The following is a 27333-nucleotide window of genomic DNA, read 5'->3' on the forward strand; positions in this document are numbered from 1 at the left end:
GATAAAGGGGGCGCAGTGGTAGTCTGACGCACTGACCTCTACACCGCTGAAGCCAAACGCCGCTCCCTCGACCATGACCCCACCCCCCATCACCAAACCTCATCTCCCAGACCATACAGAACCTCATCACCTCAGGAGATCTCCCACCCACAGCTTCCAACCTCATAGTCCGGGAACCCCGCACTGCCCGGTTCTACCTCCTTCCCAAGATCCACAAGCCTGACCACCCTGGCCGACCCATTGTCTCAGCATGCTCCTGCCCCACTGAACTCATCTCTATCTACCTTGACACTGTCCTATCCCCCCTAGTCCAGGAACTCCCCACATACTTTCGAGACACCACCCATGCCCTCCACCTCCTCCAAGACTTCCGTTTCCCCGGCCCCCAACGCCTCATCTTCACCACACTGAGGCCAGGAATCCGAGTCCACACTGGGGACGAGAATCCCAGTCCACACTGGGGGCTAGAATCTGAGTCCACACTGAGGCTGGCAATCTGAGTCCACACTGAGGCCGGCAATCTGAGTCCACACTGAGGCCGGCAATCTGAGTCCACACTGAGGCCAGGAATCCGAGTCCACACTGAGGACGCGGGTCCGAGTCGACACTGGGGGCTAGAATCTGAGTCCACGCTGAGGCCAGCAATCTGAGTCCACACTGAGGCCGGCAATCTGAGTCCACACTGAGGCCGGCAATCTGAGTCCACACTGAGAACGGCAATCTGAGTCCACACTGAGGACGAGAATATGAGTCCACACTGAGGACGAGAATCCGAGTCCACACTGAGGCTCGGAATCTGAGTCCACACTGAGGACGAGAATCCGAGTCCACACTGAGGCTCAGAATCTGAGTCCACACTGAGGTCGAGAGTCCGAATCCACACTGAGGCTGGGAATCTGAGTCCACACTGAGGCCAGGAATCTGAGTCCACACTGAGGACGAGAATCCCAGTCCACACTGAGGCCAGGAATCTGAGTCCACACTGAGGCAAGGAATCTGAGTCCACACTGAGGCCAGGAATCTGAGTCCACACTAAGGCTGGGATTCTGAGTCCACACTGAGGATGAGAATATGAGTCCACACTGAGGCTGGGATTCTGAGTCCACACTGAGGACGAGAATCCCAGTCCACACTGAGGCCGGGAATCTGAGTCCACACTGAGGCCGGGAGTCCGAGTTCCACACTGAGGCCGGGAGTCCGAGTTCCACTCTGAGGCCGGGAGTCCGAGTTCCACACTGAGGCTGGGAATCTGAGTCAACAGTGTGGCTGGGAATCTGAGTCCACACTGAGGTCGAGAGTCCGAATCCACACTGAGGCTCGGAATCTGAGTCCACACTGAGGACGTGAATATGAGTCCACTCTGAGGCTGGGAATCCGAGTTCACACTGAGGACGAAAATCTGAGTCCACACTGAGGACGAGAATATGAGTCCACACTGAGGCAGGGAATCTGAGTCCACACTGAGGATGAGAATATGAGTCCACACTGAGGCTGGGAATCCGAGTTCACACTGAGGACGAGAATCCCAGTCCACACTGAGGCCGGGAATCCGAGTCCACACTGAGGCCGGGAATCCGAGTTCCACACTGAGGCCGGGAATCCGAGTTCCACACTGAGGCCGGGAATCCGAGTTCCACACTGAGGCCGGGAGTTCGAGTTCCACTCTGAGGCTGGGAGTCCCAGTTCCACACTGAGGCTGGGAGTCCCAGTTCCACACTGAGGCTCGGAATCTGAGTCCACACTGAGGATGAGAATCCCAGTCCACACTGAGGCCAGGAATCTGAGTCTACACTGAGCAGTCCACACTGAGGCCAGGAATCTGAGTCTACACTGAGGACGAGAATCCCAGTCCACACTGAGGACGGGAATCTCAGTCCACACTGAGGGCGGGAATCTCAGTCCACACTGAGGCTGGGAATCCGAGTCCACACTGAGGCCAGAAATCTGGGTCCACACTGATGCCGGGAATCCGAGTTCCACACTGAGGCCGGGAATCCGAGTTCCACACTGAGGCCGGGAGTCCGAGTTCCACACTGAGGCTGGGAGTCCGAGTCCACACTGAGGACGAGAATATGAGTCCACACTGAGGCTGGGAGTTGGGATCCACACTGAGGCTGGGATTCTGAGTCCACACTGAGGTCAGCAATCTGAGTCCAAACTGAGGCTGGGAATCTGAGTCCACACTGAGGCTGGGAGTTGGGATCCACACTGAGGCTGGGATTCTGAGTCCACACTGAGGCCGGGAATCTAAGTCCACTATGGGGCCAGGAATCTGAGTCCACACTGGGGACGAGAATCCCAGTCCACACTGAGGCCGGGAATCTGAGTCCACACTGAGGACGAGAATATGAGTCCACACTGAGGCCAAGAATCTGAGTCCACACTGAGGCCGGGAGTTGGGATCCACACTGAGGCCGGGAGTCGGGGTCCACACTGAGGTCGGCAATCTGAGTCCACACTGAGGCTGGGAATCCGAGTCCACACTGAGGCCGGGAATCTAAGTCCACTATGAGGCCAGAAATCTGAGTCCACACTGAGGCCGGGAGTTGGGGTCCACACTGAGGCTGGGATTCTGAGTCCACACTGAGGTCGGCAATCTGAGTCCACACTGAGGCTGGGAATCTGAGTCCACACTGAGGCTGGGAATCTGAGTCCACACTGAGGACGAGAATATGAGTCCACACTGAGGCCGGGAATCTAAGTCCACACTGAGGACGAGAATCCAAGTCCACACTGAGGCCAGAAATCTCAGTCCACACTGAGGCTGGGAGTCCGAGTCCATGATGTGTCCGGGAGTCCGGGTCCACACAGAGGCTGATGTTATTCTGCTGTGTCTCCCCTGGATATGCCGCACACTCCTGAGGATTCAGTCCTGAACAGTTCAAACATCAGCCAACTTTACTGTGGAACTGTCCAGAAACAGGGACACACGATTTTTCCACTCAAAGAATGTCCTCCTGACAGGAAAGTAAAAATGCTCTATAGTGAACGAAATAAGAATGTTTGAATTTATCATTAAGTTGCATTGCCAGCTACCACATCATAACTTAGTTTTGTGCAATGAGACAGACTTGATGCAGGAGAGCTTAAGGTGAAGGAACCCTTATGAAGCAGTGATCATAATATGATTGAATTTACTTTGCAATTTGAGAGGGAGAAGATAGAGTCAGGGGTAATAGTGTTGCAGCTGAATAAAGGTAACTACAGAGGCATGAGAAAGGAGCTGGGCAGAATTGAATGCAAGGGAAGACTAGCAGGAAAGGCAGTGGAACAGCAATAGCAGGAGTTTCTGGGAGTAACTCAGGAGACACAATAAAAGTCCATTCCGAAGGGCATTGCTTGTCACTGGCCACTTGGGAGTTTCCTTTCTTCCTGGTGGTGGGAATTGAATAAAGATTTGTGCACCTTGTGTCTTTCACACACAACATGGGTGCTGGGAAAAAAAAAGAAAACAAAGAAAACAAAGAAAAAAAGAAGTATAAAATAAAAAAGATATAAAAGTCCATCTCTAGGAAAAAGAAACATGGTACAGGAAGGATGGGGCAACCACGGCTGATGAGGGACAATAGGGATAGCAAGAATATAATGTGGAGAAGGGCAGTGGAAAACCAGAGGATTGGGAAACTTACAAAGGCCAAAACAGAAATAAGGAGGGAGAAGATTGAATATGAGGTTAAGCTAGCCAGTAATATATAGGAAGACTGTAAGAATTTCTTTAGATATATAAAGGGCATAGGAGAGGCAAAAATGGACATTGGGCTGCTGGAAAATGATGTTGGAGAGATAGGAAATAGCTGAGGAACTAAATAACTACTTTGAGTCAGTCTTCATGGTGGAAGACACGAGTAATATCTCAAAAATGCAAGAGAGTCAGGGACCAGAGCTGAGTATGGTGGACATCACCGAGGAGAAGGTACAGTAAAACTGAATGTGCTGAAGGTGGATAAATCACCTGCACCAACTGGACTACACCCCAGAGTTCTAAGGGAGGTAGCTGAAGAGATATAGCTGAAGGGGTGTTAGTGTTGATTTTTCAGGAATCGCTAGAATAAAGGAAGATCCCAGAGGACTGGAAAATCACTAACGTGACACCCCTGTTTAAAAAGGGAGTAAGGCAAAAGATGAAAAATTACAGGCCACTTAGCCTAATCTCAGTTGTGGGTAAGATTTTGGAGTATATTGTGAAGGATGAGGTTTCTGAATACTTGAAAATCTATGGTAAAATAGAGCAAAGTCAGCATGGTTTCATCTATGAGAGGTCATGCCTTACAAATCTGCTAGCATCCTTTGAGAAAGTAATGAACAGGTTAGGCCAAGGAGAGCCAATGGCTGTTATCTACCTGGATATCAAGAAGGCTCTTGACAAAGTGCTGCGCAGGAGGCTGCTGAGTAAGATAAGGGCCCATGGTGTTTGAAACAAGGTGGTAGCATGGATGAAAGCTTGGCTGTCTGGCAGAAAACAGATGTGGGGATAAAAGGCTCCTTCTCAGGATGGCAGTCGGTGACAAGTGGTGTCCAGCAAGGCTCAGTATTGGGACTACAACTTTTCACTTTATACATTAACGATTTAGATGAAGGAACTGAGGGAATTCTGGCTAAGTTTGCAGATGATACACAGATAGGTAGAGGGACAGGCAGCACTGAGGAAGCAGGGAGGTTGCAGAAGGATTTGGGCAGGTTAGGAGTGTGGACAAAGGACTGACAGATGGAGTATAACATGGGAAAGTAAGAGGTCATGCATGTTAGTAAGAAGAATATAGGCATTGACTATTTTCTAAACAGGTAGAAAGTTCAGAAGTCTAGTTCTAATTCAGGATTCTCTCAAGGTAAACTTGCAGGCTGAGTCAGTCGTTAGGAAGGCAAATACAATGTTGGCATTTATTTTGAGAGGACTTGAGTATAAAAGCAGGGATGTACTTCTGAGGCTCTATAAGGCTCTGGTCAGACCACATTTGGAGTATTGTGCACAGTTTTAGGCCCCAAATCTCAGGAAGGATGTACTGGCCCTGGAGCATGTTCAGAGGAGGTTCACGAAAATGGTCCCAGAAATGAAAAGCTTAATACATGAGGAACATTTGAGGAGTCTGGGTCTATTCTCGATGAAGTTTAGAAAGATGAGGGAGGTATCTGACTGAAACTTACAGAATACCGAATGGCCTGGACAGAGTGGGTGTTGGGAAGTAATTTCCATTGGTAGGAGAGACTAGGAGCTGAGGGCACAGCCTTAGTGTAAAAGGAAGACCTGAAGGAGATAAGGAGAAACATCCTCAGCCAGAGACTGATGAATCTATGGAATTCACTACCACAAGGCTGTTTAGGCCAGGTCATTGAGTAAATTCATTGCAGTTAGGGACAGCACAGCGTTCAGTGGATAGCCTTGCTGCCTCACAGCGCCAGGGACCTGGGTTCGATTCCAGCCTCAGGTGACTGCCTGTGTGGAGTTTGTACATTCTCCCCATGTCTGTGTGGGTTTCCTCCGGGTACTCCGGTTTCCTCCCACAATCCAAAAATGTGCAGGTCAGGTGAATTGGCCATGCTAAATTGCCCATAGTGTTAGGTGCATTAGTCAGAGGAAAATGGGGTCTGGGTGGGTTACTCTGAGGAGAGTCGGTGTGGACTTCTTGGGCTGAAGGGCCTGTTTCCACACTGTAGGGAATCTAATCTAATCATCATGAAAGTTAATGGTCAGACTATATTGTGCCTCTGGATATAAAATGCATTTGTTGTCCTTTATAAACATTGCAATGGGGCTGAAACATACTGATCCTGAAGATTCAAAAACCTATTTTCGCCCAGGATGCTGGTTCAAAACAATTGATTTCTTCAGGCTGTATCCTATAACTTCACAGGAACATGTATTTGACAGTGAACGTACAATGTAACCACAAAATATTTTGGATTCTGAAATTGACTAAGGGAGGGGGGCAGTGGTAAATCAGTTGGAAAAGTATGGTGATACCATAAAAATTATATTTGTGATGTCTGGATAAGAAAGGCTGATTCTGTAATCATCTTGTGATGGGCGAGATGAGAATCTCAGTGAGAGGTCTATTCGCGAGCATTAACATCTCATTAGTACCAAATCACACCTCACTAAGATGCATTTTCTCATTCTCATTCTTCCGTGCTGCAGAGATATGCTGAACAATTTGTAACGTGAAAGTTTGAGTGGGTACCTCATGCTTGAGCTTGACAGCCACAGGGTTTATCATAGGACATGGACCAGCCTTACCTCATCATCATAATACATCACTAGCCCACTTACACTTGCACTTAGGCGTGTACCGATGCCTTTCATTGTAATGCCACTGCCACACTACTTGGCACACAGCGAGGCATCCAATTTGTCATTTGGATCAGGCAGAATTTCAGGGTCCCTCACTTGATCTCTTATCACCTCTTTTACACCTATTTGATTGTTCATGGTATCATTGCCTTGCTTTGCTTTGCTTTGCGTTGACATAGAAAGGATGCAGAGCTGGGCTGAGAAATGGCAGATGGAGTTCAACCTGGATAAATGCGAAGTGATGCATTTTGGAAGGCCGAACGCGAATGCTGAATATAGGACTAAAGACAGGATTCTTGGCAGTGTGGAGGAGCGGAGGGATCTGGGTGTGCAAGTACATAGATCCCTCAAAGTTGCCACCCAAGTGGAGAGGGTTGTTAAGAAAGCATATGGCGTTTTGGCTTTCATTAACAGGGGGATCGGGTTTAAGAGCCGCGAGGTTTTGCTGCAGCTCTACAAGTCCCTGGTGAGACCACACTTGGAATATTGTGTCCAATTCTGGTCACCCTACTATAGGAAAGATACAGAGGCTTTGGATAGGGTGCAAAGAAGGTTAACCAGGATGCTGCTTGGACTGGAGGGCTTGCCTTATGAAGAATGGTTGAATAAGCTTGGGCTTTTCTCTCGAGAGAAGGAGGAAGAGAGGAGACCTGATCGAGGTGTACAAAATAATGAGAGGAATAGATAGAGTCAATAGCCAGAGACTTTTCCCAGGGCAAGATTGACTGGTGTGAGAAGTCATAGTTTGAAGATAGTAGGAGGAATGTATAAAGGAGACGTCAGAGGCAGGTTCTTTACGCAGAGAGTTGTGAATGCATGGAATGAGTTGCCAGCTGTGGTGGTGGAAGCAGAGTCATTGGGGACATTTAAGCGACTGCTAGACATGCACATGGATAGCAGTGAGTTGAGGGGTGCATAGGTTAAGTTACTATAATTCACATTAGGATTAAATCTCGGCATAACATCGTGGGCCAAAGAACCTGTTCTGTGCTGTACTTTTCTATGTTCTATGTTCTATGTTCTATGTTTTGTACTTTGCCTCTTCAGACAGAGGTTAGGGGCTCACATATTTCTATATTGCCTTGCCTTTTAGTATAGACAGAAAGCCATGCAGCTTACTATGGTTGTCAGCAGTCAACAGTCATCAGTCAAGGGGATGGACATGTTGCTGTAATGCACCACGTAATGTTAATCTCTGACCAGCACCATGTGCCAGCAGCATACGTGATAAACACATTGCATGTGCTTAAGTTAAATGTTGGTAAAGCATGAGTAATCCTTGGTCAATCAAGGGAGACCGTCTTCAGTCAGGAGCTCCTGACACAGTAAGTCAAAGATAGCATTCAATATATCAGTCTCGGAGCAGAGAGATGGTCAGTTGGTGACTTGGGATGGTCAGGGTCGAGATGGCCATATCATTACAGTTCAGGGAATGGGCCACAGTCAGTCCTGAGATCCAGTGCAACCAGTCCAGGGATTTACATTTCTAGGGACAATAGATTTGAGCTTCTATTTGTCAAGTGTTTTAAGGAATATTCTGTATAAGGTTGAACTGAAGGTGGCATGACCTCGAATGTTATTTAGATAATCAGTCATCATAGGATGGTGTACCATTTTTAAAAAAAGAGAAAATGTTATGGATTGACTTTATTGACTTCATACAAATGCTAAAGAGAAAGGAAATCAATGGAATTTAATGTGTTATCAACTGCCTGATTGTCTCCTGAAACGTGTGAAGAAATTATTACAGGTTGTGGAAGAGGTCATAATGCTTTGTATAGAATCCATCTCCATTTCCGGAGAACAACTCAACACGGACATCTATTTCAAACCCACTGACTCCCACAGCTACCTGGACTACACCTCCTTCCACTCTGCCTCCTGTAAAAACACTATCCCTTATGTCCAAATCCTCTGCTTGTGCTGCATCTGCTTCCAGAAGAACCAATTCCACCATAGAACATTCCAGATGGCCTCTTTCTTCAAAGACCACAATTTCCCTTCCCACGTGGTCAACAATACCCTCCAGCACATCTCCACTTCCCGTACCTCTGCCCTTGAACCCCACCCCTTCAATTGCAACAAGGACAGAATCCCCAGTCCTCACCTTCCAACACACAAACCTCTGGATTCATTGCGTCATCCTCTGCCATTTCCGCCACTTACAAACAGACCCCACCACCAGAGATATATTTCCTTCTCCACCCCAGCTGCTTTCCGGAGAAACCATTTACTTTGCGACTCCCTTGTCAGGTCCATGATCCCCCCCCACTAACTCACCCTCTCCTCCAGGCACCTTCCCCTGCCATTGCAAGAGGTGCTAACCCTGCGCCCATACCTCCCCCCTCACCTCTGTCCAAAGCCCCAAAGGATCCTTCCCCATCAGACAGAAATTTGCCTGTACTTCCAGACACGTCATCTACTGCATCTGTTGCACCCGATGCGGTCTCCTCTACATTAGGGAGACAGAACGGATCATTTCAGAGAACATTTCTGGGACACCCACAATGACCAACCCCACCGCCCTGTGGCGAAACAATTTAACTCCCGCTCCCATGCTGCCAAGGACATGCAGGTCCTGTGCCTCCTCCATCGTCAAACCCTAACCACTCAACGCCTGGAGAAAGAACACCTCATCTTTCGCCTTGGGACCCTCCAACCACACGATATTTATGTGGATTTTACCAGTTTCCCTATTTCCCCTCCCCTGCCTTATCCCAGTCGCAACCTTGCAACTTGGCACCATCCTCTTGAATGGTCCTACCTGTCCATCTTCCTTCCCACCCTTCTGCTCCACCCTACCCAACCTATCACTTTCACCCCCACCTTCATTTACCTATCTCATTTCCAGCTACCATCCCCCCAGCCTCACCCCGTCCCATTTATCTCTCAGCTCCCTTGGCCCACAAGCCTCAGTTCTGATAAAGGGTTTATGCTCGACTCTCCTGCTCCTCAGATGCTGCCTGGCTGGTTGCGCTTTTCCAGCACCACACTATTAGACACTGATCTCCAGCATCTGCAGTCTTCACTTTCTCCTTTGTACACAATTTGGAGGAGTTTGCTTTAATATAAATGGACATTTTGTTTGCGCATTTTAACTATGATTTTTATTTTAAGGGACAAGGAAATATGTTAATTGAACATTAAATACGCTTGATTTTATGCCAGTGGATGCATTAACTGCATTAACTTATTCACCTGCGATCATGTCTTGAATTCTAGTTTCCCTATTTAAGGAGGAAGTAAATGATTTTCTTGAATGGCACAGCAGCTCGAGAGACAGTGCCTGGATATAATCCTCAGTGACTCGCAGATATGTAGAGCTAATTTGCTAAAAGCCACACGACTAGGCTATTCAAAAGAACCAAACCTCACGGTCACCACAGGCAGAAGAAATGTGGGGGCAAGGTGTAGGCAAGAGAATCATGGCTAAGCTGTACTTCCAGAACTGTAAAGTAATAAAACTAACAAGGTGAGGCTTTTTAAAGGAAGTCTTCCTATATTACAGGTTCATCAATTGAGGGATATAATGGCTGCTGAAGAAACAGCAGTTTGTCAAACTTGTGTTTGAGGATGAGAAGGGACATAGTAAAAGATAGCTAAGAACATGACAAACCCCTTTAGAATAACCACTTAAAATCCCCCTGCTCCAACTCATCTGCATGACCTCCATTACAAATTGCTGGATTGGGAGAGAACCTAAATGGCCTCTTTCTATGCTTGGCACCTCCCGACAATTGGTCATCAATAGCTTTTCTTGCAAGAAAGAAGGGAGAGCCTTAGTGATGCCTAGGGAGTTTGTATGAGAATGTGTGAATCAAGATTGCTTAGAATGCAAGTTTGTAAATGCTGAGGAGATGAAGGTAGTCAGATGCATAGCACATAGAGTGAAGTGTGCAGTAGTACTGGTACAGGAGAGAAGACTGGGAATTTGTTTTGACTTCTGCTAGTGCAGGGTTATGGAGACAGTAAGGATTGCAGATGCTGGAGATCAGAGCCGAAAAGGGTAGCGCTGGAAAAGCACAGCAGGTCAGGCAGCATCAGAGAAGCAGGAGAGTCGACATTTCAGGCATAAGCCATTCAACAGGAATGTGTGTGTGAAGGAATGCCGAAAGAAAAATAGGAAGGTAGAGGTGGTGTTAAAGGGAAGGTAGCTGGCAAGATGATAGGTAGATGCAGGTTGGAGGGGGTGATGTTGATAGATTGGTGGGGAGGGCGGAGAGGATAGGTGGGAAGAAAGATGGATAGGTAGGACAGTTCAAGAGGGTGGTGCTGAGTTAGAGGGTTGAATCTGGGATGAGGTGGGGGGAGGGGAGATTAGAAAACTAGTGAAGTCAATGTTGATACCATATGGTTGAAGGGTCCCAAGGAGGAAAATGAGGCGATCTTCCTCCAGTCATCGGGTGGCTTGGATTTGGTGGTGGAGGAGGCCAGGATTTGGCAGAATGGGAGGGGGAGTTGAAGTGGCCACCCAAAGGATGGTGGGGTTATTTGGTGCATGTATCCCAGAGATGTTCCTTGAAATCTTCTGCTGTTTGGCATCCAGTCTCCCCAATGTACAGGAGACCATATCAAGAGCAACAGATCCAGTAGATGAGATGTTTGAGTGTGCGGGAAAAACTGTCAGATGTGAAAAGATCTTTTGTGGCCTTGGGTGGAGGTGAGGGAGGGGAAATGTGTTGGCCCAGGTTTTACACCTTTTGCAGCAGCAAGAGAAGGTTCCAGGCATGGAGAGCGGGTTGGTGGGGGTGTGGACCTAACAAGGGACTCATTGAAGGAATGGTCTCTGCGGAATGAAGATAGGGATGGAGAGAGAAATATATCTCTGGCGGTGGCATCTGATTGTAGGTGGCAGAAATAGCAGAGGATAATGTGCTGTATCCAGAGATTAGTGGGATGGAAGGTGAAAACCTTGTTGCAGTTAGAGGGGTGGGGGTCAAGGGCAGAGGTGTGGTAAGTGTTGGAGATGCGCTGGAGGGCATTGTTGATCACGAGGGAGGGGAAATTGCAGTCCTTGAAATGGGAGGACATTTGGGATGTCCTGGAATGGAATTTCTCCTCCTAGGAGCAGATATGGCAGAGGCGGAGGAATTGGGAGTAAGGGATCTCACTTTTACAGGAGGAGGGCTGGGAGCGGGTGTAGTCCATGTAGCTGTGGGAGTCAATGGGTTTTAAATAGATGTCCGTGTTGAGTCAGTTGCCAGAGATGGAGACAGAGAGCTCCAGGAAGGGACGGGAGGTGTCTGAGATGATCCAGGGTGGAAGGTGTTAGTAAAGTTGATGAACTGTTCAACCTCTTCAGGGGAGCATGAGGTGGTGCTGATACAGTCATCAATGTAGTGGAGGAAAAGGTGGGGAATGGTGCCAGTGTAACTGCGGAAGATGGATTGTTCCACGTATCCTACAATGAAGCAGGCATAGCTGGGGGTAAGGTTATGAAGAGATTGGTACATGGTTTGTGTTAGGAAACTTGATTTAGCAATCCAGGTCAGGTCCTTCATTGGAAGTGTGGGGCTGATGGTCAGGAGCTAATGGCATGTCTGCCACAGCTGCTAACAAATTTGTCTGAATAACTTCTTATCCAGTTGGTGGATAGAAGTCTCTATCCTGATGGTCGATCTCTACCATGGACCCCATTGTAGTGCTTGTACTACAGTGGGTTTCTGAAGTAGCCACTTCTCCTTCAATGCATGTAGCCAAAATGCAAGTTAATTTTAAATACCTTGGGGGTGTTTTGTATTAAAAGCCCAGAATAGTGAAGTTGCTAATCAACAGTTTGATTTGCTCATTTCATTTTAATATCGCCCTCTAACCGGTATGGTAGGTTTGTTCCACCATGTGCCATTCTGACTCATGGCTTAAAAATAGAACTGCATAAATTTCAACTCCATCATATCCTGGGGTGTTTGAATGTCTCTGAGGAATGCAGCAGAAAGTCTTTGGAATGCTTACAATATACATGATTACTGCGCAGACATCTAGATCAATTCATTTTACTTTACTGATAATTGATTCAATTTAAAACCACTTCAGCTGAGTTATACACCACAGGTAGGATATTGATTTGATTCAAATCAGTTCGACAGAACTCTTGAAAGAATTTCAATTGATCCTAGTTCTGTTTCAAGTGAGCAAAAGGAATAATTTAAAGTTCTACTCTTTTTATTTCCTTAAGTATGTTGATGTGTAAAATAGTTTTGGTATTTTGGTTTTCAGCTTCAATACAATTTCTTTCTTTATCACCTACAAAAATCATATTCACAATTGAAACAGTCAAAGAAGCTGGTAATCCCTGATGCTTATATAAATGATATACTGGGAGGAGAAATTATTCTTTGTTGTGTAAAAATGACCAACTTTGTAGGGCTCTCCCCAGTATTCTATACTTTCAACAGAATATTAACCTCCATTGACATACAAGTCTTTCAGTTACTGGAAACAGACATTGGGGCCACTGTTAAAAAGGCATTACACATTCAATTGCTCATCACTGCACTCCCTCACCAGTGATCTCAAGTAGCAGGGCAGACAGCCTAAAGTAGAGGTCTGCTAGCAGGTCAGCCACATCTGGTCCATTAAGCCATAATGACCTTGTACTCCAGTGACACCGAGGCACCAGAAACTATATCATAGATTTCAGAATAATTGAACTAAAGAAAAGTTGTATTTATAGCAAGTACCAGTTGAATAGCTGATACATTAGGTATGATAAGTGATGGCCATTTTTACTAAGTTCTATCTCGCTCCTATTTTTACCTATTTTAGTTGAACAAAAATAAGTTTGTGATAATCTGTGCTAAACTACTCATAAATGGTAATCATCACTTAAAAACATAATTGGCTTTTTAATAACTCTCCACAAACATTGCTTCAGGTAGAAGACACATTTTTTGTTTGAGCTCAGATATATTTTTCACATTTTTATAAGCAAATAATGAAGTGATAAAGAGCTGTCAAGTGCATGTCCTCGCTTTATTGCATGTATTTGTTGGTACGTGTTTTAAAATAGATCCTGCAAGAGTAATGTATCGTTAATTGTGCAATTTGTGGTATGGTAAGGTAGATGCGTTTTTAGTACAGTTACGTTTCTTTATGATCATTGAGGTTTATCTTTTTTGATTGGGCATGTTCCTGGTGAGCTCATCACATAAACTTTTGCCTCCAGCACTCCTCTAAGGCAAAAAAAACTTATTCCTATCTTCAGCTTTTGCACTAAATAAAAGGGCTTAAACAGTGAAGACAAAGATTACTAGTTGTAAAGAAATTAGCGTTTTAATCCCCTCATGATTTTTATTCTGAGTTACTTGTTGCAGTAGGTTGTTATTTGAGGCTGAGTGTGCATTGCATTTTCTTGCTGTGTCTTCCCAAACTTGTCACAGCCCTCATGGTGAATGTCATGTCCGCCTTCCACTCTATCTTACCATGTCCTGTGCCCGGAGCAACTTGCCACTCACCAGAATTAATCAACATCCCAGGCAGCGGTGCCATAACTAAAAGATTGTTCAGCACCCAGGTTAGCACTGTCGGCCTAGATCTGCTCTGCCAGTTCCTAACATTTACCCCAGACATAGCACAAAGCGGGGTGCTTTGTGCTCCATTTTGCAGGCAGGGACCTGGGACTCCTGCCCCACAGAGTGGCACACAGGGCTCCTTCTTTTTCAGGACCACCTGGGCAGACTGTGACACTAGACCATGCCAGCCAGTTCCAATGTCAGGTCAGTGCAGTCTCAACTGGTAGAATGCCCAACACTCTTGAAAAATAAAAGGATATATTCATATTCTTCTCTACTCTGCGAACATAAGTGCCACCACTTCTCTCTGAGACTTCACACTCACTCTGTCACTACCACTTAATCAGTTTCCACCTGTTATCACGCTCACTAATGTATGCAATTTCTTTCCCACTCACCCTTATTCAAACTGCGACACCACTAACTCTATAGGCCATCTGCACTGTCTGCTCACTCACTCAGGGAATCTCCCCACCTGCACCAACAGTAAAAGTTATGCCATCCACTTTCATCTTCCATAATACCCGCCTGCCTCTCATTCCAATAGCAAAACAGCCCACAATGAGGCAGCTGGTGTGCTGCCCATCCTTTGGCTCCTCGTCCATTATAAGCAGTGAGAGGATCCTTACTCTGATTGCCTTGAGCAGTGCCTTGACTGATATCAAAGGCAGCCCTACAGAGCATACTGGGATGGCATAGCAAGACAGTAGGAATATGATCCAGATATCTCTGGCTGAGGGGACACAGTGCAAGAGGCAAGGCACATCAAAGATAAATGTACAGGTAAACACAGACTGAGTGAGTACCATAACCGTGATCAAAGAGCTCGGAGATGTAGCTGGTCCAGTATTTAAGCTGGTACATGTTCCTAAGTGCGCAGTATCCTTACTGCAGCATTACAATGATAGTTGCTGATGCAGCTAAGCTGTTGCATTGAAATGTAGGAGTGTCCTACAAGTATATTATGGGCTGAAGGACCTGTTCCTGTGCTGTACAGTTCTATGTTCTACAGTGGAACTGTGCTCTGAGTGTTCATGGAGACTGGCGCATATTGGATGACAACATTTGTGAATATAAAGTGAATGTTGCTAATAACCATGCAGTGTGCCCAAGATATTGGTGCTTGACATTCAATATGAAGCTCTTTTGGTGCAACTGGGGAGTTGAAATGACCAAACTCCCACCCTGGCTTTCATATTGTGGCTTCCTGAGTAGTTTGTAAGTTGAGTTTGGTAAGATGACAACCAATGGCCGGTTGGGCTGTTAACAAAACACTTAACAAGGAATGATGAGATCAATTGGAACTCACTGCTAGCTAGTGAGAATCTCACTTATGTCAGTTGAGAAAAGTAAACAAGATGTGGCGAGATGGTTTAGGCATTGAGACTGACCTCACTGAACATCTCACCTAACACTACCATTCAAATCATCAGAGCCCATGCCACTCAGAGCTTGGTAAGATCCAGTTTTCAATGTTACCTGGTCAACAAGGGAAGGTTAGAAAGCCTGTTTTGTAAGAACTATTCATATTTCTCACATATTTGATCACATGATTTGATTGTTTTCTTAAATTCCTCAGTAGATATTAAATGCATAATCAATTCACAAGCTTGTATCCATTCAAACTCTTATTTCTTTTGCACTTCAGTAACTGAGTCAGGTTTGGTACAACTAGATACAAACAAAGAATGCTGAAATATTTTCTTATTTTCCAATGAATAATATATGAAGAAAAGACATATTTTGTTCTTTATTTGAACCTCAAACTGTGACTGAGTTACTTAGATAACCAATGTGAAGAATTGAAGAATGGTGACAGGGGTTTCAAACTCTGGTTACTTTGGTATGGATCAGTTTTTGTAATTGACCAACAATTTGTCACATTTGCAGTATCACTCACCTCATAAAATATTTGAATGCTCATGTTATGTTGATGGTATTAAAAGCTTAACATATGTTAAATGTTATTATTTTGTTCATTTCTGTTAAAAAAACATTAATTCTAATCTTATAAATAAACTGCAATTAAGTGAGCTTGAAAACTATTGAATTATAAATAAAATAGTTGCATTCGCTTAGCTCACTGGCAATGGGCTGCAAAATGGGGTCATTGACAAAATGTGGGGGAGAGATTTGGGCTAGATGCCTAATATCTTCTTGTTGTCATACTATACTACAAAAGGGGAGAAACATGACGACTTGGCTGCTTGCCAAACATTCAAATAAACCACATAAATCACACAGTTAAGTGTCAGCTCCTGCCTCCATGAACACTTCGCCTATGTACAGAGGGCTGACACCACATGAAGAGACCACTGAGTAAAGCCTGGAAGCTTCCTAGCTTATTTCAGTTGGGCCCTTCTTCATGGGCACTCCCTGGAGAGACCCTGATTGATCCCCTGAATGCGACTTGCTGGTATGTGCCAAAATGTAGGCCTACGTCTTTATGTTGGAATGGGCTGCTAATAACTCGGCAACTCGTCTAATGTTGAAAAGGAGCAATTAAACATCATCTAAGAATCTCTTATGCAGTATTGCAGTCAGAAAGGCAATACTCTCAATCATAAAATGACAAAGGCATCCATTACCTAAACCCGAGAGAAAGCTGGCACTTGGTCCTACCAGAATCCGAGGATCCATGTCCTTGCTGTCCAGAGATTGGATCACAGACAGTCCTATAGTTAATAGTTCAATGCTTATAGATAGGTCAGTTAGGGTGCTGTAGAGGCATCAGTCCAGCTGTAGCTAATCTTTTCTGCAGTAAAAATAAGGAAAGGTTTTAGAATGATGAGCATGAATGGAAAAGCAGGAAGTAGTGATGCATGAAGAGGTGTTCATACTGAGGTTAGCAGAATTCAATGAAGTTGCAGTTTAGAAAGATGTGGCGAGTGAAAACTATTGAATGGAAATGATGCGTGCAATAGTAAGAGCTGTAGTTCACAAGACTTGAGAATCAGAATCGAAAAGTGTGGCGCTGAAAAAGCACAGCAGGTCAGGCAGCATCTGAGGAGCACGAGAGTCGATGTTTTGGCCATAAGCCCTTCATCAGAAATGTGGAGGGGGATGGGGGCTGAGAGATAAATAGGGAGATGGGGGTGGGCTGTGGGGAAGGTAGGTGGGAAGGCGATAGGTGGATGCAGGTGAGAGGTAATTGTGATAGGTCGGTGGGGAGGGTGGAGCAGATAGGTGGGAAGGAAGATGGACAGGTAGGACAGGTTAAGAGGGTGGTGCTGAGTCGGAGAGTTGGATCTGGGATGAGGTGGAGGGAGGGGAGATTTTGAAATTGGTAAAGTCAATATTGATGCTGTGTTGTTGTAGGGTCCTGAGGCGGAAGATGAGGCGTTCCTCCTCCAGGCATTGGGTTGCTTTGATTTGCTAGTGGAGGAGGCCCAGGGTTTGCATGTCCTTGGGGGAGTGGGAAGGGGAGTTGAAGTGGTTAGTCACAGGGCAGTGGGGTTGTTTGGTGCATGTGTCCCAGAGATGTTCTCAGAACTGTTCCGTGGATTGGCATCCTGTCTCCCTGATGTGGAAGAGACCACATCAAGAGCAATGTTCACAGCAGATGAGGTGTTTGGATGTGCAGGAAAATCTCAGCTGGATTTGAAATGATCATTTAGGCTTTGGACGGAGGTGTGGGCACAGGCTTTTACATCTCTTGCAGTGGCAAGGGAAGGTGCTAGATGTGGAGGGTGGGCTGTTTGGGGGGGCAGGCGTGGATTAACATGAGAGTCATGGAGGGAATGGTCTCTGCAGAACACAGATAGGAGCAGGGAGGGAAATATATCTCTGGTGGTAGGGTCTAATTGTATATGACCAAAATGGCAGAGAATGCTATGCTGTATCTGGAGATTAGTGGGGTGGGAGGTGAGGACCTTGTTACAGTTGGAGGAGTGGGGTTCAAGGGTGGAGCTGGGGGAAATGGAGGAAATGCACTGGAAGGCATTGTTGATCATGTGGGAGAGGAAATTACAGTCCTAGAAATAGGAGGACATCTGGGATGTCCTGGAGTGGAATTGCTCTTCCTGGGAGCAAATATGGAGGAGGTGCAGGAATTGGGAGTAAGGGATCACATTTTTACAGGATGGGGGTGGGAGGAGGTATAGTCCAGGTAGCTATGGGATCAGTGAGTTTGAAATAGATATCTGTGTTGAGTCAGTTGCCGGAGACTAAGATGGAAATACAGTTCTGAGTTGGAATGGTGACCTTTTGAGTTCGAGGTAGCAGACAGAAGATGGTGTCACTTGCCCTTGCTGTGCACAAAATATCATTAAACTTCCCCCTGTGCTGCTAAGTGTTCTGTTTCACCGAGGATGTGGCACTCGTTATGTTGTACTCTGGGTTGAGGCAGGATTGGTCGGGAGACATAACCTCCTGTGGGATAAAGGACTGACTTCACTCCACCATTCATCCAATGAGATCACCAGATTCCTGTCTGTGAAGTCATTAGTGAACGTTTCTTTCTTCTCAGCAATGTCCTCCATTGAGCACCACAGTGTGAGGGTCAGTTCCTGACTTGCAGCATCTACAAAACTGAATCCTAAGTAAGGGGTCAGCAGTATAAATGCTGGTAGGTCCTGGGAGTGAAGAGCCCAATTCCTAATTAATGAAATGAAGAGCAACAGTTTGCATGAGTAAAGTTGTTCCAAGCTGTGGTGGACAGGCACTATGAATCTCACTGGACAAAATACTGATCAGAAAATGATAAACTTATGCCCATGCTGTCAGAAGTGTCCAGATGAAATTGTTTGGATTATCAAAGCTGTAAGAACAACAAGAAAGAATTAGAACAGCAATCTGCAAAGTTTAATTATGGTTTGAGTCAGAATGGCTGTCAAGTTTTCACTTGCTCGTCCTTTAGAAACGAATGTGAGATGAGACAGATTTGAAACTATTTGCAGTCTCAGTTTCAAAATACAAAATGAAATAAAAACAAACCTGAGAAAATAAGAATAGCAACTCTGTATCCCAGTTGGAGAAAGCGGGTTGCAATGTGATAGATGATAAATAGAGAGACCAGGCTGGAATAAGTTCGAAGATACATTTGAACCGCCGCTTAAAAACATATTTGCAGAAGGGCCACCAAAAAGAACAAGTCCAGAGCAGAGGATGTAAATATTTGGAGGATACCACATGAAAGAAACCATGCCCAGTATGGGGAAAGCAGTGCTTTAACACAGAGCTTAGTGTATATATGGAATGAACTGCCAGAGAAAGTGGTAGATACATGTACAATTACAACATTTAAAAGGCATTTGGACAGGTACAGGCAAATGGGATCAGTTAGTTTGGGGAACATGGTTGGCATAAACGAGTTGTATCAAAGAGTTTGTTTCCAAGCTGTATCACTCTATGATTCTATAACTGCAGAAGCTGAAACACTTTGGACACAAGTGTTCAGCTAGAAATGAGCAAAACAAGCCTATAAGTGTGGCTAATGGAGAGATGTTAGACAATGATTCTGACAAATCACTACACTATACAAAAGGTTGGTATGGTCAGGTCTAAAGATGAGTGTTAAATAGATGACTGCGGAAGGTGAGCATCAAATGGATGTCAAGTATCAGATAGATACTTGCGTTTATTTTGTGCAACATCATGAGTTTCATAGGCCTGTGCGAAGTGACTCAGTTTAGTGCCATAGATATAAAGCCCCTGAAGGTCAAGTTGAGGCTATAATGCGCAATGATACTTATCCCAAGAGGACAAATGAAGCTAAGAGTCCAATGCAATGGGAAGAACAAACATCTATTGTTCTAGCTGTGCATATTAAACCAAATGCCACTCACCTCAGCTGAAGTAAATCTAAAGTTTGAACCAGTAACTCTAAAAATGCCAGAAGAGATTTGTCATGTTTTGCAGGCCACGAAGTCACTGGTTGTTGAACAGGTCTTAAAAAAATTACAAAGATGTTTTTACAAGTCTTGGACATTTCCCCGATAAAGATCATCTCAAAGTAGATGAGTGTGAGATCAACTCTGCATCAACTGAGGAGAATTCCAGCTGCCCTTAAGTCCAGTCTGAAAGACAAAACAGAGGAATTGGAAAAGATGGTAGCAACCATAAAAGTGGCAAATCCTACAGATTCCATCAGCAGCATGATAACAGTGAAAGAAACAGGAAAGCTGTGAGAATTCATACATCCAAAGTATCTCAGAAAAGATTTTGAAGAGATCTCACTACTCAATGCCAATTACTGAAGACATTTAGCCATAATTTGCCAGATGTTATGGGCGAGGCCAGATCCTCTCAAAATATTTTAAGAAGGTACTCCAGACCCTAACCTTTTCTTATTTTAAAAGCAGATGTAAAGTGGATATTCCAGGAGTGATGCAGCTGGTAAAACCACTCGGTTTTAAACAATTTATTTAAACACTACAGTTAAGACACAAACAAAAGAAAACAGAACTTAGAATAACTTAACTATTTGAAAACCTAATCAACTTGATATAGCAATTTAACTAAAGAGCTGTTCTAATTCCTGCAACACCCCTTGGCAAAAGCTAAATTCAAACACAAGTTCTTACAGGTCGGAGAGATTTCAGAGAGAAAGCCAGTGAGGAACCATCTGCTGAAGCTTGGAACATTTCTCTGAACTGCAGCATGTTCTGACTGTTACTACTAAGGAAACTAGAGAAAACCTGAACTGGGAGAAATGACCACTCCCCTGTCATTGTTAAACTAAGTTCTTGCCCAGACATTCCAGTGCCTCTGTCTTTATGACCTCTCTGAAAAAAGACCCCAAGGACAAAATAACCTTATTAAAGGGACAGCACCATCACACAGATCTTTAAATTTTAGAAACTGATTACCAATGCATCAACCATGTAAATATGCACCTATTTCAACACCCAAGGATATAAACTATCAAGTCCCCATGGAGTTATTAACTTACGGCTCGTTTAATTTCTCCCTTACAACATTCTTACCAACACAAATTTCCTTCAACTTCTCATTCTGCTTAGTCACTTGGATCTCTAATTTTGGGATTTAATGTATCTTCCTCAGTGAAAGCAAACATAAGAAATCATTTAACTTCTTTGCCATTTCTCCATTCCCAGTAATAAATTCTTCTGATTTTGCTTTCAATGGACCTACATTCATCTTAGCTAAACATTCCTTTTTTTACCTGTAGAAGCTTTCACTGTCCATTCTTTTTGTTTGTTTTGTGGGATTGTATTTGTATTCTTTTCTTCAATTGCTTATTAGTTTCTTGGTCTTTCTTTACTGCATTCCAAATTCTTTCCAAACCTCAAACTTATTACTAATGGCTAACTAGGTCAGTCCCTCCAAAACCATGATCTATAAACCAGCATTTTAACTCAGAGCTGGTTTGTGCTGGACTTCATGAGTGTTACATCTAAACATAGAAATACAGAAAATAGATGGAATCTGCATTACCATTCAATATGATCATTGCTGATCATGCAATCTCAATTCCAGTCCTCTTCCCATGCACCTTGATTGCTTTAGCCACAAGGGCCACATCCAGCTCCCTTTTGAATATATCTAATGAACTGGCCCCAACAGCTTCCTGCGGAAGAGAATTCCACAGGTTCACAACTCTCTGAGTGAAGAAGTTCTTCCTTGTTTCAGTCTTGAATGCTTTACCTGTTATTCTTAGACTGTGACCCCTTGTTCTGGACTTCCTCAACATTGGGAACATTCTTCCTGTATCTAACCTGTCCAGTCCATTCAGGATTTTATATTTTTCTATGAGATTGCTCCCATTCTTCTAAATTCCAGCAAATACAAGCCCAGTCGATCCAGTCTTTCCTCATATGTCAGTTCTGCTATCCTGAACCTTTGCCCTTCCTCAGACTCGGAGACTGCACACAATACTTAAGGCGTGGCCTCACCAAGCCCCTGTATAACTGCATCAAGACATCCTTACTCCAACACGCAAATCCTCTTGCTATGAAAGAGAACATGCCATTAGCATTCATCACTGCCTGCTGCATCTGCATGCCAATCTTCTGCAACTGTTCCACCATGACACCCAGGTCTCGTTGCACCACACCATTTCCTCAACTGCCACCATTCAGATAATAATCTGCCTTCCTGTTTTTGTAACCAAAGAGGATAGCCTCACATTTATCCAGATTATGTTGCATTTGCCAAGTATTTACCCACTCAGCCAAGTCACTCTGCAGCCTCTGAGCATCCTCCTCACAGCCCACATTGCCACCCAGCTTACTGTCTGCAAATTTAGAGATATTGCATTCAATTCTTCCATCCAAATCATTCATGCATATTGTGAACGGCTGAGGTAGCAGCACTGAACTCTGCAGCACCCCACTCATCACTGCCCGTTAATTGACATTTTTTTCTATATTGTGGGAGTTTATGACAGGAAAAAAGAAACATTAAGCCATTCATTTGGCAGGAGCTAGGATGAGCAGGTTTTAAAGACAAATTGTTGAAAATATATTCTTGTTCATTCTGAAGAAGATCTGACTGCATTCAGCAGTAAAATAATTTCTCTTAGAAAAGGAAATTGTTCACGGCTGTTAAGCAAATAAGTTAAGAATTGTAGTGAGAAGTTCCAAATCAGAAATGTTTGTTTAGAACTCTGTGGATTGATAAAGCACTGAGGAAGTCTAACCTCTCAGTTGTATGATGTGAAAGTACCAGTGTTGGACTGGGGTCGACAAAGTCAGAAGTCACATGGCACGAAGTTATAGTCCAACAGGTTTATTTGAAATCACAAGTTTTTGTGATGTGACAAAGGGGCTGTACTCCAAAAGCTTGTGATTTCAAATAAACCTGCTGGATTGTAACCTGGTTTTGTGTGACTTCTGACTCAGTTTTATGAGTAGTGAATGGAAAAGGCCACCCTGCTCAGGGGACCAGAACTAAGAAGAAACATTAACCCTACAAATGTGATAAGGATATAATTACTCTGAGCCTTGACTTACTATAAAATACTAAAGAGTAGATAAGATTTGTTTTGCTGTGTGTTTGAAATTTTATTATTAAATATCTTGATTTGTGTTTTTTTTTGTGTAATACACTTCTGTTTTATTGTCAAAACCAAAACCACAGCCTTGTGTATGAATGTTTCAGTGAAAGACTGCTTTGTTACATTAAGAAAACAAAAGATCAATCAAGCTAGACTTCAATCTGTGTCTGACTTGTCTACTAATATCATTAGCCGGGATCATAATGATGCTCATTATTAGTTATATGATCAGAAAAAACCTCTGGGTTCCCTTTTTATGTTGATTGCTAATCAATTCTCATATAATCGCTTTGCTTTTCAATTTTGTTTTCAGTTCCACTCTGTGTTTTTGCATTCAAATCATTTCTCAATTAAACTATGAGCTTAACATTTATCGTAAGACTTCTTCTTCTGTTTCACTTTACTCTGTAGCCATCCAGGGAGCCCTATCTTTGTATAACCTTCCTTTACCCCTGGTGGAAATGTGTCCAGTCAGTACTGAACTATCTCATTTTTAAAGGCGGCTGCTCATATTATTTCCTGTTTTGCGTGGCAATTACTGAGTTCAGTTTACTAACTGTAGATAAATGTTTTGACATCCTGAAATGAACTCTCCTCCAGTTGAGTATTGTCATATTTCATTTCTCATTGTCCTTTTTTATAATTCACATGAGCGTAATGACATTAAGATTGCTGTTACCCAAATGCTCTGCCAATGAACAATGCACAATTTCATTTCCCAGCATTAGATTCAGTTCTTTTCTGCATTTGCTCAAGAGAATTCCCTTGTTGACATTTCTGGAATTTCTTTCCCTGTTTGCCCTCCATGCTATTATTTTCTCAGTCTATACTAGGAAATTTGAAGTCTGCATTTTCAATTTATTTTTGAAGCCTGTTTGATTTTTTTTTAAATGAGATTACCAACTTGGCCCCAACTTGTTGTAAGTTTCCAGTACCATAACAGAGTCTTTATCCACTTCAATAGAGAGCAAAACAGATGTCATGTTTCTACAAGTTATCTTAAAAATAGAACCAAAGTGTAGAACAGCTTGTAAATTAATTTAAACAAATGGACTATGTTTATTTTAGGAGGTCGATGACAAACTGGCATTATGGTGCTGAATTGTAAATGTAAATGTCACTCCATAAATTGAAAGGAGATACTAAGCAGGTAACAAACTCCTCTCTGTTATATATCACATAAAGAAAATTACTGGAATCTGTCAATTTGATGTTGCCCTTTACCTCAAAGAAGGTTTGGAATACCACTTTGAAGAAATGATGCTTAGTCGTGTGGAACATTGGCCAGACCCTTGCTGGAATATCACACTTCAGGTAAGATGTATTGATCTTGGGGAAAGCGATACAGGGTAGTTCCAAGGATCAAGTTATGAGGACAGCCTGTATATACTGAGTTTGCAATTATGTGCATTCTTAAGCTTAGGGTTGACTTAATCAAGGTGTTTGAAATGGTAAAGAATTTATTAATCAAGATGAAAACAAGAATTCAACTTAGAGTTAGGCCAGCTAGCAAAAAAATCAGGAATAATAGCACGGATTTTCACCAAGTGGGGACATCTTGGGAGTCCTTTAAAAATGGCAAGTAGATTCCAATTCTGTGATTCCTAACCCGATTTCCCAGGCTTTCTGATTTTCACAAATTTCAGACACAATATGCGCCTGCATCACTATTGTGTCTACGTCCACTTCTTTGGACAGGAGCCTTTTCTACTATAGAAATGATGCTGTGAAATTTGATAAGGTTCAGAAATAATTTGCAAAGGTGTTGCCAGGGTTGGAGGATTTGAGATACAGGTAGAGCCTGAGTGGGCTAGGATATTATTTTCCCTGGAATATTGGGGGCAGAGCGGTGACGTTATAGAGGTTTATAAAATCATGAGGAGTGTGGATAAGGTGAATATACAAGGTCTTTTCTCTGGGAAATAGAGGGCATAGTTTTAGGGTGAGGAGGAAAGATTTAAAAGGGATCGAAGGGACAACTTTTTCCACACAAAGGGTGGCAGAGGAAGTGGTGTAGACTGGTACATTACAACATTTAAAAGGCAACTGGATGGGTATATAATGAGGAAGAGTTTAGAGGGATATGGGCCAAATGCTGGCAAATGGGACTAGATTAATTTAGGATATCTGGTCGGCATGGACGAGTTGGACTGAAAGGTATATTTCCATGCTATACATCTCTACAACCCTGTGATTCGAAGATCCCAGACATATCTTCCAGGTGAAGCAGCAATTTACCTGCACTTCATTCAATCTAAACTACTGAATTTGATACTCCCAATGTGATCCCCTCTACAATGGGGAACTGAAGCGCACACTGGGTGACTACTTTGCAGAACACTTATGCTCTGCAGAATGTGAACACCCTCCTCTGTTTTTGTATTCCTATCCCCACACCCCAATTCCTGGTTTGTATGGGCTGCTCCGAGCATAGTCAAACTATTTTCAACCATTCACACTTCTCACTAGCATCCTCCTGGTATATATCTCTATCTCTCAGCTTGTCATCACCAATCTCTTGGTTTGCCTATCCCTTTTATCTCTCTCTGGGCCCCGTCTGTATATATTTTATTCACTCTCCCAACCACATGATCAACATAAATACCATTCATTCTCAACTATTTTCAGATCTGATGATGGGTCACTGGACACAACATGTTAACTCTGGTTTTCTCTCTCTACAGGTGCTGCCAGATCTGCTGAGTTTCTCTGGCACTTCCTGTTTCTGTGTCTAGGAAGTCCTTCGTGACAGCAGTCTAGTATAGGTCATAAACCCGCCCCTAGCACTCCTCCCTGGGCTGACTGTTTTGTAAAGGCAGACAAGTCCTAGTTCTCAACAATTTTCTTGGTGTTGTGTCAGGTTTTTAAACATTTGCAGTTCATGGCATCTCAGAGGTGTCATGAACCCTGACTGAAAACAACAAATGCTGGAGATCACAGCGGGTCAGACAGCATCCATGGAGAGAGAACAAGCTAATGTTTCAAGTCTAGATGACTCTTTATCAGAGCTCCTATTATGTCATGAACCCTAGTGTGCATGACAGAAGCTTTTGAAAGGTGGGTTTACATGTCCTCCTCATTCTCTCTCTGCCAGGCTATGGCAACCTAAACTACTCCAACCATCTCTTTGAGTCCTCATGCTGTCTCTTCTAAGCACTTGCACTTCCATGCAACTTGATCCATTGTATATTGTTTAAAGCCAATGAACTGTATACTGACAATAGTATGCATAAAAGTTGCTTTAAAAACAGTCATTCATTCAATCATTATCTACACTATGTTGACAAAAAGTTAATTTACTCCAGGGCAACAAAAAAGTCAATCACCCAAACCCTTTACTATCCACAACAGAAAATGCTTGCACTTGCAACCTCTAAACATGTAATAAACATGTTTAGTTAACTGTGAAGATAAGGGGGCTGCTGCTGTTAATCAGTGCTGCATCTCCTGGGCTTCAGGTGTTTCAACTAGATTTATGGTCTCTCTGCCAAGCATGCATTATGAGGCTTACCCATACCCCGACAATGAAGATCCTATTTTTGCAGGTACTTGCACCCAAGGATGGACTGTCAGTTAGCTCAGTTGGCTGGACAGCTGGTTTGCCATGTAGTGTAAAAACAACAGCATGGGCTCAATTCCTGCACCGGCTGAGATGACTATAAAGGACTCTCCCTCTCAATCTCTCTCCTTGTCCGAGCTATAGCAGCCCTCAGGTTAAACCACCACCCGTTATCTGTCTCTAAAGAGAGTGTAGGACTATGGTACCTTTACAATTAAGGTGGGTACACAACACTAGAAATTTTCCTGACTCTTGTTTCCTGTCTTGGTGATAAAACTCCAGGTTCATATTTCCATTAAAAATGTTGTGAAAATCTGGTGTATGTTTTTGAATTCATTCATTATTGTCACATGTATGTAGGTACAGTGAAAAGTTTCGTTTTGTGTGCATCATAACATACAAAGTAGCATTACAGTAATAGAATAGAGTGAAGAATACAATATGGCCACAGAGAAGGTGCACAAAGAGCGAGATCTACATTAAACTTAAAATTTGAGAGGTCCATTCAGAAGTCTATTAACAATGGGGAAGGAGCTGCTCTTGAACCTTTTGATACATGTTTTTAAGCTTTCGTATCTTCTGCCTGAAAAGGTTATAACCATGGTGGGAGGAGTCATTGATTATGTTGGCTGACTTCCTGAGGCAGTGAGAAGTATAAATGGAGTCAATGGATGGAAGGTTGGCTTGCGAGATGGACTGGGTTATGTTCACACCTCTGTAGTTTCTTGTGGTCCTGGATAAAGCAGTTCCCATACCATGCCATGATACATCTGGATGGAATGTTTTCTCTGGTGCATCTATAAAAAGTGTTAAGAGTGTTTATAGACATGCTGAATTTCCTTAGTCGCCTGAGGAAGTAGAGGCATTGTTGTGTCCTCTTGACCACAGCATCAACATGGGTGGACCAGGACAGATTTGTGATCATCATTCTGATGAACTTGACGATGTTGACCATCTCCACCTCAGCACCATTGATGTAGATAGGGGCATGCCCTCCACCTTTTTTCCTGAAGTTAAT

General features: G+C 43.7%; 1 long non-coding RNA gene across 1 annotated transcript in view; it reads right to left on the bottom strand.

The window, feature by feature from the left end:
- The window catches only part of LOC122556722, a 38308-nt gene that overhangs the window by 9286 nt on the left and 1689 nt on the right, over window positions 1-27333 (bottom strand). The window contains exons 2-3 of the long non-coding RNA XR_006313635.1: window positions 19584-19814; window positions 16420-16552 (exon numbers count right to left, since the gene is read on the bottom strand). This is a non-coding gene — a long non-coding RNA (uncharacterized LOC122556722). The remainder of the gene's footprint in view (window positions 1-16419; window positions 16553-19583; window positions 19815-27333) is intronic.

The sequence above is a fragment of the Chiloscyllium plagiosum genome, chromosome 14 (assembly GCF_004010195.1).
Source record: "Chiloscyllium plagiosum isolate BGI_BamShark_2017 chromosome 14, ASM401019v2, whole genome shotgun sequence".
NCBI lineage: Eukaryota > Metazoa > Chordata > Chondrichthyes > Orectolobiformes > Hemiscylliidae > Chiloscyllium > Chiloscyllium plagiosum.